The 13,932-nt window shown below is 35.0% G+C and overlaps 1 protein-coding gene across 5 annotated transcripts in view; it reads right to left on the bottom strand.

Annotated features, from left to right (window-relative positions):
* vti1a (vesicle transport through interaction with t-SNAREs 1A) overlaps positions 1 to 13,932 on the bottom strand; it is a 404,156-nt gene that overhangs the window by 264,888 nt on the left and 125,336 nt on the right. The gene's annotated exons all lie outside the window — the stretch shown is intronic.

The following is a 13,932-nucleotide window of genomic DNA, read 5'->3' on the forward strand; positions in this document are numbered from 1 at the left end:
GGAAACCGGAGCACCCAGGGGAAACTCGTGCAGACATGGGGGGGGGGGGGGGGGGGGGGGGAAAGAAAGTGCAAACTCCACCCAGAGAGTCAGCCAAGGTCAGAATTGAACCTGGGCCCCTGGCGCTGTGAAGCAGCAGTGCTGACTACTCTGCCGCCTACTGTTATGTTACAAGTCCATAAGTAGTAATCAAAGTAATAAAGAGTTTTCCGACCCTTATTCATTGATTTACTATTTACTGTGGCATGACATTAGTTCATCAAATATCTCTTTCACGAATTGAGAATATGCTACATATAATAGTAGACATAACCGTTGAATGACTTGTTGCAGTAATTTATCTTAGAATTTCCCACATTTATAACCAAGTGATGATTTCACAAATTACCCGGGATTTAACAAGGATTATTAAGTTGAGATGGCTACTCAAGCAAACCATGTAATAACTAAGAATTAATACTCCAAACCAGGGACTTAATTCCATTCTTTGAGCTTGGGTAATTCTAACTCCAGTTCGAATTAGAACTACAGTTTTGGTTTTAATGCTTAATGTTTCTTAAGGAAACTTTTAAGACTGTAACATTAACAAAATAATAATTTTGATCTTAAAAGAAACCTTCATGCAATTATATAAGATTTTTCAAAGATACCCTTAAGAACATATGAAATAAATTCAGTTGCAGAAAATACACCATATGCATATTTGATTTTTGCCTAGTTGGAGTACACAAACATAGAAGAACGTTTTATGGATTTTCAAACAGCTCGACAGGAAATATTTGAAGACCGAAATACTTTGGTGCTATATTAATGTGTCATATATTTGGTTTTTAATTCTGCAAGCTTTTAAAAAAAGCAAGAAATGCTTCATAAAGCACATATCACCCAATCCAATAAGACTGAATTCATTTTGAAATAGGGTGTCACATTGTTGCGGATATTTCAGGTCTGTTCATAAAACATTACCAATTGGCAGAAAATAGACCTGGTTGAAGAAGAAGGTCAATTAGTACGCTGAATTATATTTTTTTTAAACCGCAAGCTTTTACTTTAGTAAACTCATAGAAATAAATAAATGAGGTGTATATTGTGCAAACTATAATCTAAAAAGATGAAAATACAGACCAATATAAATATTTTAGTAAACTGCCACACAAAAATACATGAATGTTTAATTTAGGCGCTACCTATGTCATTATCTGTTATACATTCTACCACTGATTCCCTTTTGGGAATCCCAAAATGCATGCAGTTTTTTAAATCTCCTGATATCAGCATTACTTTATATTCTGTCGAAAAACACACACACAACAGCCCTATGTAGAGGAAAAGCTCTCATTCCCTATATAGCACATACAGTAACACATGAAAGGTACATCTTTTAGAGCCTCTGCACAGTCACAGCAAGTTATTTTTTAAAGTTGCCACATACCACATGGGGCTCTGCCTCCTGAGAAATTAACAAGTCCATTTTGAGTTTTTGGCATAAGAAGTCTCCAGAAATATTTTTTTCTTCCTAAAGCAAGCAATAACTATCTACAAGACCCATCAAATTTAAAAGGAATATGAAGAATTTACTGTAATAATTTTGCACTTTTTAAATCAGATCCAAGTTAAAACACGAATTAGTTCAAAGTTAAAGATGAAAAGTCCTAGCTATCAAAATAACTTTAAAACCTTAAATCCAAACAGTGCTCATTCTGAATTGTCTGAATGAGAGATTAATTTCAGCTTTACATATGCTTCAGATTTACATCCACAATGCTGATACACTTATAATTTAAAAACATTATATGTATGCTTAAGCTTTTAGCTTAATATTTTTGTTCACATCATAGGTTTGAAGGGTGATCTTAATTGTTATGATCTATCATATTAGCATAGAGTGCCATTGATGTTAATTCACCATAATTACATAAATTGTTGCATCTCATTCCAACAGACTCCAAGCATGTCTGTTTAGGCTATTTCTGACAAGTGGGCTCCACTTTATACTTACCTTGGAGTTTCAAGTATCTTGTTTATCTCACTGTATTAAGTTTTGTACAGAAATTATAAATATGCTGGAGCATATGCACTCTGTATTAAATCCCATTCACAAGGAAAAAGGCTTACAGAAAACAAAACATAATCAAGAAAAAAAGTGTATAAGTTGTAGTGTTTCCAATACCTATGCCCTTAACTGAGATTCATAGAAGTTTCATTTGTTATAATTGTGACTAATGATACACAAGTACAGTGAGATTGCGATGAGTCAACCCCCGATGAAACAAAATTCTGGTTATGCTGAAGACAATCCAGGCAGTAAAACAGCAAATCCCATAGAATGATGCCTGGTGACAAGCTGGAATGACACACCGGTAACTCCGGATTTGCTGAACCTGCCTAAGCTTGTCATATGATGGCAGCAACTAGAGTGGAGTTAAACTACACGAAAGCGTAAAATCATGGAGCCAAGGAGGAGGATGAACCTGAAGGGTCTGATGAATAATCTCCTGCTCACCCACCCATTTCCCTGGCCGATGTCACAAGGGCCAGAGTGATGATTTGGGATTTTGCACTGCAGTACAAAACCACCCAAAATATGTTTGACTGCAATGATGGTATGGCGGACTGTATCGCACACATGCAGAGGCAGCACGCTAAGCATGAAACAATCTCAGTATTTCTGGAATTAACTGCCTACACCTGCCAATGCAAAGCTCCAGCCTTGTACAAGGTCAGGCCATCGTGAGGTGTGAACAAACTGAGTAACAAGCTTTTTCCACTCATTTATTGCTTTACAGTGTTTTCATTTGGCATTTGTATCTGTCGTTTTTGACATCGGCCATGTATGTAATCATATCAGGGTTACATAGAGACGCATTCACATGGGAATGGGACCTCTCGGCTATTGTGAGGCTCCACTTAACACAGATTTGGAGGTGGATCCATTGGGATTTGACTCAAGATTGGACTGTAAGCAACAGATGCTGTAGCACTTTTCACATTTTGTACAAATTATTTCCCAAGCATATTAAGGTGGGTCTCAAAAGTAAAAAGAAATCCATTTGATAAAAATCACTGATGACAGAGCTATTTTCTATTCTCAACCAGAATGCTGGGTGTGTGGACATCAGCAGGTTCATACTACTGAACTGTGATTTTGATTAAATTTAGCTATTTTATTTATACTTAATGTCTGCAAGTTAAAATAAAATAATGTGTATTAATGTTAGGATTTGAAAGCAATTGTTTTACTTTGTACAAATGTTTTAATGTTAATATAGGTTGATATAAAAAAGTCAATGGTGTGACACCAATAAGAAGGAAGTTATTGCAAGGAATTGTTTTAAAATGATAAACAGTGAAAACATACTACAAACACATTCATCCAGAACTCTATGCGTATGTTAGATTTTTGTGCAATTATAACGCTTTACATGGAAACTAACTGTCTATAGCGTTCCAATCCTATATCAATAGAGGGGTAAGTCTGAGGCAACCTTCCATCTCATGAGATAACAGGTTGCACCTTGGTGATTAAACTTTGTATTGAACATCACCTGGTGTGGGTTAAGAGCCCCCCTCCAGAATGGCCATCTCCGAGGCATTTGCTGCAGATAAAGACATTGGGCTGAGAAGGTGCAGAATTCACTAGCCTCTGTCAGCTGAACTTTCTATTTCTCCTCACTTCTTCCATCGCCCCTTCAAACAAACAGCCTCCAGAGCAAATGACTGTCTCCAATTTTACATTTGCATGTACCCACGTGTGTGGGATAACGGTTACATTATGTTACAAAAGTGAAACTCAATCAGTCTATCAAAGTTATCTCCATTTGAAGAGTGTATTATTGTGTTTAACATACAATGAACTAGGACTTTCCTACCCTATTGTTTTATTTTGTTTTTGCCAGCAATATTTTTAGGTTGGGCATGGTAAATGGCAGGTTCTGGTGATCTAATTGAATAATTTGGTACCTAATGCTTTTGAGCTCTAGGTTACAGACTGGTACAGCTCTAATACTGTACAATTCTAATCTCACAATTTAATTCTCGAAAAGAGCACCTGAAAATTGATCGTCAGCATGGCACTCAATGACAATTTTCTCTTAAGAATAACTTACATGTGGTCATATATTAGACAAATAATGAGAAGCAAAGCAACATTGATTAAGAACAAAATATGCATTGAAAGATATGATTTTTAAACTGTGCCGTGGCAAAGAGCTTTGAATAATTTTGATATTAAAGCTACAACATAAATACAAGTTGTAGTTATTTATTTGGACCAAGGCATATTCATTAAAACACCACGAGTGCATTAAAGAACACACGTAGAAATTATAATTAATATTGAATATTGGTGTTCTCATAATAGTTTATCCCAATCTAAAAGCAAAAGACAGTGCTGTCATTTGGGTTGCCTCTCCATTTGTTTTGACCCACCCGAGGTTCCCCCAGGGTTCAATTCTCCCTTCTGAAAGACTGCATTGACCATAACATATTCCCTGTTAACTAGAGAAAGTCTGCACCATTTTAACACTGGTTTCTTTGTAAGCATATATAACATGACCCAGTGACACTACACAAAGATAGTAATTATTGAATTACACAGCCTGTCATTGTCGTTTGTGTCACACCTCTAACAGGTGCCATTAACAGAACTGGCAAATTATAATAATCTTTTCAAGCCCTCTGTGGTCCTAATAATGCCTTTCTCCTGCCCACATAATCAATGTATGAACGGTAAGCCATTTATATTGTTACTAAATATAGTGAACTGAAAGCTTTGACTTGTAGCTTGTTAAGATTGAAGAGCATTTACTATAACATTTACCATAAAAATGGTTTACAGTGCAGGATAATAACTTACATTTATGAAGCACTTAATATCAACAGCAAGGGATGGGAACAGGACCATCAGTTTCAGTTATTCCTAATATAAAATAGCTCATATAATTTATTTTATGAAACTGTAGTATATTATATAGTTTGTGTTCTAGTCAGAAAGAGATTCTTATTTAATTTCAAATTTCTAAAGCATACGTAATAAAATGTATAAAAACATTGAATTTAATTCATTATTTTAAACTACAATTTCAGCCGATATCATACAAAACTCAAACATATTCATTAGAAAGTAGCAAATGAAATTTCACACGAGATGAAGGAATGCTTAGGAATTTTAGTCCTTTGCATCTTCCATAAAATTACATTTACCAGAAGAAAAAATACTGTGCAATGCCAGTTTAAATTTCAAGTTAATTGATGTACTTTGTTTAAATGTATTTTAATTTACATTCAATTCAAAAATCAATATCACTTATATTTTAAAAAAATATCCTAACTGACGTATTGCATTTCTGACTGCAATATATGGAATCGGTGTTCTTTAAACAATTACCGTAGAGTGGTGCGTGCAAACGCATGCATTGTGCATAAAAATTCACATAAAAAATGTTCTTTTTCCTTCGTGACACAAGTATTTCTTTGAAATTTGACCCAGTAAAGTTATACGTGATAAAGTATTGAACAGTATAAAAACAAGCTATCATAAAACTTTAATGTTAAGAATGCCAGACAGCCATATTAATTGCTTAATCAATGCCAACATTACTCGATGATTACTCTCCCAATAAAATATTGCTCAAATTTGGGCATGTTGTAAAGATTAGGTGGTCAGTTTTCATAATGTTTTGCAGAAGGTAAACAGCAGTGCTTTGTGTTTTGCAAAAGTAATTAAACTTCATGACAAACTGTTTCTAATTCTATTTGCTTAATCCATTCTATTCTTTATACTAAATTATTAATTTACTTAATTGTTTAAAACTCCTGCTTTGCTTGATAATAATTCATTGATAGCACACATTGCTGAGGCAAAGTGATAATGGGCTTTTGATATCCATTTTAAAAGCAATTCATAGTAATGCTTAGATCAAGTTTATTATGAAATCAAAATGTTTTTGCCAAAACAAGGAAAAGTTTGAATGGACTTTTAGATGGGTTGATGCAAAATTTAAGTGCTTAACCATAATATACATTTTTTTAAAATCTGAATAGGTTCACATCTCAGTCAAAATCATTCCTTTACAACAATCAATTAAAAACAGTGTAAATGTAAGATAAACTTTAAAACTGATATTCTCTTTCTATGTTTGCTGACGTGAATTATTCAACATAGAGTCGGTAAAGTGACAATAATTTTTAAATAAAATCGGAAACTAAAACAGTCGTCCTATATTTCCTTTCCCAGGATCTATCTATGTTTAAGATTTGAAACCGTTGACTAAATTACTGGTGAATTATTATAACCTAGCCAAGTAGACAGAACGAGTGCCAAAGAGACTGAAACAGCTCAAGAGCGCAGCCTATCTGTGTTTCTCCATCGGTGTCATTTTAATATCAAACTAACTGAAACGATTCATTTCTGAGCATTTCGATCCATTAGAAATATCTATTACATATTCCGAATGGATGTAATTTCTATAATTTATCTCAACAATATATAATTATTAATCTATCTAATAAATAAATCAACCAACCTACGTTATGCAATATCCTCCGCTGACAAAAGTTCTTTTTAGTGACAACGCCTTGATTAGAAATTCACTTTTTAACAAATCTATCAACTCTTTAAAGTTCCAGAAAGGGAACTTTCTGGGTTCCACTTCTCCCCCTTTGTTTTCTATTTCCATAAAAAGACTGTATTAAACAAAATTAAAATTATGCTTGGAGTGTCACACAAGGGTCACCACATTTGTTCTCCTACCAGTTCTAAGCAAAGAGAATTATTTCTGGCAATTGTAAAATTCACAAACAAAAGGCCATACAAGCACATGGTAAATGATCTATTGCTATCTTTTTAAAAGTAAAAGTGTGCACAAACTAAACTGCGTTTTTTGTGATGCAGCTTACCTTCAGGATGTCGGAAAAAACCCTCTTAATATTGAATTTTTACTTGAAGTGTAATCATTAGAAATAACTGCATATCCCTGAAACTTCTAGCTTATCTCGTGTCTACTAGATGCGTTCGTTACAAATAAGATAACTTTTTATTTACTATATGGATGAAGGATTTGACCTCACATTAACAATGTCCAAAAGTACAAAACATTTGCAAATACCCAGTTCTCAATGATCAAATTGAAACTGAAATGGCATCCTCATGGGAGGCAATAGTAAACAGAGAGCTCTGATATATAAATATTACTAAGTGACCCAGATTATTTTACAACAATTGCTACATTGCAATATTTTAAGTTTGAACATGTATTACAATTTTAAATATTGTTTGACAAAAAAGCAAAATATAAACTGCAAAGGTACAATTGGAATAGGTTTATTTATAGAATTTGCTGGACCAGTGCTGAGCTGAATAATACAGATGCAGAGTTTCAAATTTAGGCTTGCTTAAGAGTGGGCATTCAACAAATTTGTAACGATTGTTCGAATCAAATAGGCAAACCATGCATGGAAATGTTTTCAGGCACCAATTAAGTAATTATAATAAAATACAAGATTAAGCAGATCCAGCAAGAGACGAATTGCAAAGGAATGTTTATATTTGTCAAGAAGGTACTGCATTTAAAATGCAGTTAACCATTCTGACATGGATTAACAAAACTCGCACCAAGCATTTTCAAGGTTAATTCTTCTGTAATTTTGTAGCATTAAAACGTATGTAAGAATGCATCAAATTAATTGGTTTCAATTGTGTATAGTGCACAAGCAGCGAAGGAAAATATTTTATTTACGATAATCCAAGTATTTAAGGCAAGCATATTCTATAAACTGCTGTTTGGCAACTTGTTTTTCACCTTATAATATAGTGTATTTTTTATAGATCATCACAAATTTTAAGTGAACCGATTCCGACTCTCAAGTTACACCTCAAGTTAAAAAACGAGAAAAGCAAAATTGCAAGAACAAATATTATATAGTGTATAGTGCACGTGAAGAAAATGGTACTGTGTACTTGTAATTCAAATATCTTTACACTTCTTTGGTTATTAAATGCATAAACCTGGAATGACAGCACATTGATAAAAAAGCGACAATTATTTTTGTGATGAGGTTTGTACATGTTCAAATTTCCAACCTGTAAATCTGCCCTATTATTTAAAATCTCACAATATTTGCAACATCCAATACCTTTAACTGTCTAATTTATCTTTTCAAGTATACTCATGCCAATAATTTCACTGCAAAGGTATTCGAAAATGTGTACGGTAGGTTAAGAAATTTAAAAATTAAATTATATTTGTTTAAAAAACACAACTTTTAAATCATTTTCTCTCTTGGCTTGAAATGGTGCTCAGCTGTCACAAGGCTTGGCGACATCTGTTTTTCCTAATTACCAATAGCCTCTTCTTTTTTGAGGGTTTTTTCAAAGAAAACCAAACACAAACTATTGAATTCTCTTAAAGCCCTGTGCTCTTTTAGTCTTCTGCTGGCCATATCATAGTGAAAATCACTGCATGTTGAGCCGGTCATTGTGCAGATTGTGTGCTTTGTTTGGGGTATAAATTGGGGTTTGGGCCTTAGCTACCGTAGTTCAAGCGTAAAAATACTTTGCCCATCACACCGTATACTGTTGCCAGCGTCCCTCTAAATCCTTGAACCAACTGTGTCCTTCAGTGTCACAACAGATAATGCTGATTTATTACAATCTGTGAGTTTCTACTGATTAAAATAAGCCACAAGCACGTGGTACTGGAATTAGCACATTTAGAAGTCTGTTTCCCACATTCTATTTTGCGCTAGTGCGGCTGATCCCTGCAATTCTACGCGGGTGCAATTTTAATGACTGCTACGTTTTTGATGTTTCGATGAAAAACGCTGCTAGGTGTTTGTGGCAGCACTAGATACCGAGCCTGAATTGCTCTGATTGGAACGCTGTGACACTAGCTCTGTTTACGATATCATCGGTGTCATTTTCCTTTTAACGATAAGACACTTCCCTGACAAGTCTCGATTAGGGAAAAAATTATTATTACATTCACTTTTTTCAGACAGGGTGGTGAGATAAACAGGAGAGGGGCCTCAGGGAGGAAGAATGGTGAAGAAATAAGAAAAGCAAATAAAAAATAATTATTTGCTTTCATCAAACTAGTTAATTAATTTAAAAATATTTGGAATATTGCACCACTAATTTGCTTTGTCTGTTACCATGCTTCTCTTGCTCCTGAATTCCAGACTTTATAATGTTGTATTTTAGATTTTTCTACTTTTTGTCATGATGAGTCTTATTTCACATACACAGTAAACAGAAATGTTACGTATCACAGAAAAAGAAATATCAGGTAAAAGTCTGGAATAATCAGGACAGATTTTGCTTAAGCCTAAAGATGTTCAGTAACTAAGTAGACACAGGACTTCCTTTAAATACTCCAGCTTCTGTGAGGAAACTGTATAGTGAGCCGATTCACTGGCTGTGTCCTTTAAAAAGTAAACCATAATGTACATTGTCACACTTGGTGTTTCCCGGATGAGAATGTAACTTCACGCCGATAAAAATAATTAAAGATGCTTGTAGCTTCGAAGAACTCTAAGGAAGTAAACAATACCAGCTCTTTTCTGAATTCTTTTAGCCCTACAATGCTTGGCATTAAAAAGGGAGTAAACATAAGGTTGATCTCACAACACTAACTGGAGGTTATTGTTGGCAATGCAAGATTAGAAGTTATACACGGTGTTAATGTTTTATGTTAGGTTTCTGTCTATCCAAGGTAATTATTGGAAGAACAACCAGATCAAATTCTCCAGTTTTGCTTCTGTTGACTAAAACATCAATACTGAAGTTACCAGAGGCTAGGGAGAGATCAGAGTATGATGGTTACAGGAGTACTTGAATACCCATCGTCTGGCACAGCAAGATCTCAAAGTCTCCAATAGGCTTCAAAGGGACCCGATTATTTTTTTTCCGAGACCCTCTGCTTTCCAGTGAAGCTGTAACCATGATTTCTTTCCACCTAATACCACAGAAAAAAAAAATCAAAACAGGCTAAACAAATTGATGTACTCTTTAATATAGTCAGTACATCATCATAGGATCTTGTGTCTCGCTTGCTGACAACTTGAGCTCTGTGTACCATACATCTATCACTTTGTTGGCAACTTCAATGCTTCAGGAGAAAAAAAAGCCTCTCAATTGAGTTATTGGCACCTTTGATTGACATAGCCTAATCAGCTTATCTGCACATTAATAAAGCTGATGGCCTGCAGAGTTGGTCTTGTACCCAACCTCAATGAACTTCCAGAAGCGAAAGCCTCTAGGGCCAGTCTAATAGCACCAGAAGCCATTTACTGCTGAATGCTTCCAGAAAGAGCTGAGCAGCAGTGAAATGGCTTAAATGTGAAAGCCATTCCGTTTGTTTTGAGAGTTTTTTTATTTCCTGCAATAAAATGTTTTCCCTACTCAGATCATGACCTTTTAATGTTAAGTGTCCCTAAAATATTTCACATAATGCCGCATTTAATTGTTCAGCCTTAAATACGAACATTAATTCCATGAACACTATTTTCAGTCACCTGCAATGGCACTAGCAATAAATAATATACCATATTATATGTGTTGAAATATTAACTATTGCATGATGTTCTGATGGCACAACTGGAACAGATCCTTAGACAGGCGGCAGAGAAAGATTATTTTCTACAAATTCAGCTTCTTCAAAAAAAAACGCAATAAAGGACTGAATAAGCAAAATTTGCTGCACAGCTAAAATTATTTTACTTGCAACATTGACCTCCGTTTACTTAGAAATTTAGTGCTCCAAATATGGGCGACTTGTAAATTTAACTCCATCATCCAGTTCAGCTAGTGTCCCATATTTGTTGTACAGGTAAAAGCAGTCATTCATTTCACATCTTAAGGGATCAATATTTCTCACATGTGAAAATCAAAATTTCATGTCAAATGGCAAACAATAGGACACAACTATGATTTTGTGGTTTGTGATGTAATAAAATTGTATCTTTTAAACTGTTAACCAGATATTACTAATGTTCAGGTGAGACTAGACATTGCAATATGTTTAATTTTTAAGACAAACTACAATTTTGATTAACACAGTATTACAATTTTGCTCTAGTTATTCTGACATGCGCTTTTTATTTCAGCTTTTCTGCCATGGACCATTTCTCAAGTAAATAAATGGCCAAATGCCACTATGCCATGGATACTATTTTTAGTCACCTGCAATGGCACTACCAATAAATAATATACCATAGTAAATGTGTAGAAATATTGACTATTGCATGATGTTCCATGAACCAACAGTGACTCCTTTACCTGGGACTGCCTTTCTTGAAAAGTGTGCAATGGTGGTTAGGAACATAGGAACAGGAGTAGGACATTCAGCCTGTCCCTTCGAGCCTGTCCCACCATTTAATGAGATCATGGCTGATCTGTGGCCGAATTCCATATCCCTGCCTTTGGTATATATCTCTTAATATCTTTGTTCAAGAAAAATCTATCCATCTCGGATTTAAATTTAACAACTGTTCTAGCTTCAACTGCTGTTTGTGGGAGAGAGTAAGATAAAGTGATGTCTTTGTAATTGTTCTGCACAAGACACTAGTTACCCTGGGAAACCTGCATCCTCATTGGACTCAGATGTCTGTGGGGAACTAACCTTTGCTCAATGACAAAACAATTTCCCACTCTCTATAACTTATGCTATCTAATTTCCAATCACAAAAATGGTCCAACTGCATCAGTCTATTATACTGCACACCATCAAGCTGTTTGCTTATGCTATCACCTTCAAAACTTCAAACCTCAATGAGTGAAGCAAAATACTGACAAAAAAACAACAGCCATCAATTGGCATGCAACTTATACTTGCTTGAGCAATGGATGCTGCACAACTTGTAATAGGCAGAAATTGTATTTATTTTATCAAGAATGAGGAGGTTAGTAGAGAAGTATATGTTTGCAATTGAATTTCATGATTCTTCGATTCAATTGCTGCCTTTTATCAGACCATTAGCCATCAGCTTAAATACAGAATTCTCACAACTCTCTAAAACAGGGTAATGATTTCTCAGCATAACTAACCCCTTATTATTCAAGGTCTAGTATAATGAATGCTTGCAAAATACTATTATCTAGTCACATAACACAGCCACGCAGAACACACAGTGAACATAGTGACAACTGTTGACAAGGTTCCAGAGCAAACTTCCAAATGAAAAGCTCCAAGATGACAAAACAAAAATTTATGTATTTTATTGTTTGGGAGCTGTTGAAGGTTTTTATAAATCATTCTATTAAAATAGCCTTGTTATTTATCAGATATTACTTAACTCTCCATGGGGAATATTTAAAAGAGCTACTTTGACTTAATAATGAGTTTATTTATCAGCATGTTTTCTTTGTGCTAAACCAAGAAATGTTGCTGGTGTGAGATCAGTTTACCTTGCCAGCATTTTCCCCACATCCCTTGAAGATGCCAACTCTTTGCTGGGTTGCACCTTCGCGCACACTACCCAATAGTTTGTTGAATGCTCAAACAGCCATTAATTGAATGTAAGCCTTGATGGTGTGTGCCATCCTGCGACCCCACCTGTCTCAGCTGGGCCCAATAATATCTACAAAAGTAAGTTCCAGTTAGGGCTGTTGGATAGGAATCAGGAGCAGGAATTCAAGCTGATTTTTAAAAAAAAACTTCCAGATAGCAACTGTAGCACCCTGACTGTGCTGACGCAATTGAGATTGGTTCACACAAACAGAGCAAGGATGGATCTTTCTGTCTGTATACTTCAGTTACTTTGATATGAAATATTCTGTACTCTCATCGCAGGAAGAAAAACATAGCTGGCAATTCAAACACTGTTGAGTTCTATATTTTTTTTTTAAACTTGCGCGTAGTAACGGTGTCTCTGCTTATATACCACTCCTGTTAGTTTAGTCCAGCACATGAAGAATCATCCTGCTTGTTCTTAATTCATTTTAACTGTATCGGCAACAGAATGTACTTTTGTTCAACACTTGTAGCTTGCCACTATGTGGAATGACCTCCAAAAGCTCTATGCATTTTTCTGTTTTTATCTGCAGTCAGTCCGTAGTGGCATTCTGCTTTGCTGCTCATAGTTAAACTCCCTCCCTGTATACCATATTGAATGCTTCCTTTACCTCCACCTTCCTTTTAATACAAGGTTCTCCCACTCTCAACTTTTTTCACCATTCGCTTATTCTGCCCACTGCTGTTCATACCAGTCTCTCGTTTGTCGCCTTTTCTTTACCACTCTTAGCATCATCTGTCTGTTCCTGTTCTTTTTGCCCATCTCTCCATAGGTGTTCTCATCTGACTCTCTTTTCTCTGCTGTGGTCTGATTTTGAGTGCTGCAAGACTGCTCTGCCTGACCTCAAGCCTGAGTTATATCATTTCTTAGCTTCCTTTCAAAGACAAAACATTACAGATGATTATAAAGCCATTTTATTTTTGAGAAGCTCAACCTGAATATCATAAATTCAGAATATGGAGTAAATGGCTATACAAAAATAAATGATCTTTTGAAGCCTAATGTATAAAGCACAAAGTCTCGATTTGCCACCCAAAGTCATCGAGTGATTTACTTTTGCATTAAGCCGTCTTTTAATTGATTATTATACATGTACATTTTAAAAAACAATTCAAATTATCTTTAAAAAGTATAAAACAGCAATTAAGTGTAAGGTTATAAATGTAGTAATTCGTTACAAACCACATCTTTCAAAGTTTTGTGCAGGAAACAACATAAAGTCTTGTTTCTGCTTTGTTTACATAAGTAATTATATTTTAACTTCCAGATACAGATATAGATATAGAACCCTCAAGAATTGTTTTAGTAGATACCATGCCTTCAAGTTTGAGAGCAGCACAAAATAAAACATTTAATCGCCTTTCCATATGCAAACTATAACGAAAGCTGCAGCTTTTCCCCCCTCTTTGAACTGCACCAGAA

Source organism: Scyliorhinus canicula, chromosome 16, assembly GCF_902713615.1.
Source record: "Scyliorhinus canicula chromosome 16, sScyCan1.1, whole genome shotgun sequence".
Taxonomy (NCBI): Eukaryota; Metazoa; Chordata; class Chondrichthyes; order Carcharhiniformes; family Scyliorhinidae; genus Scyliorhinus; species Scyliorhinus canicula.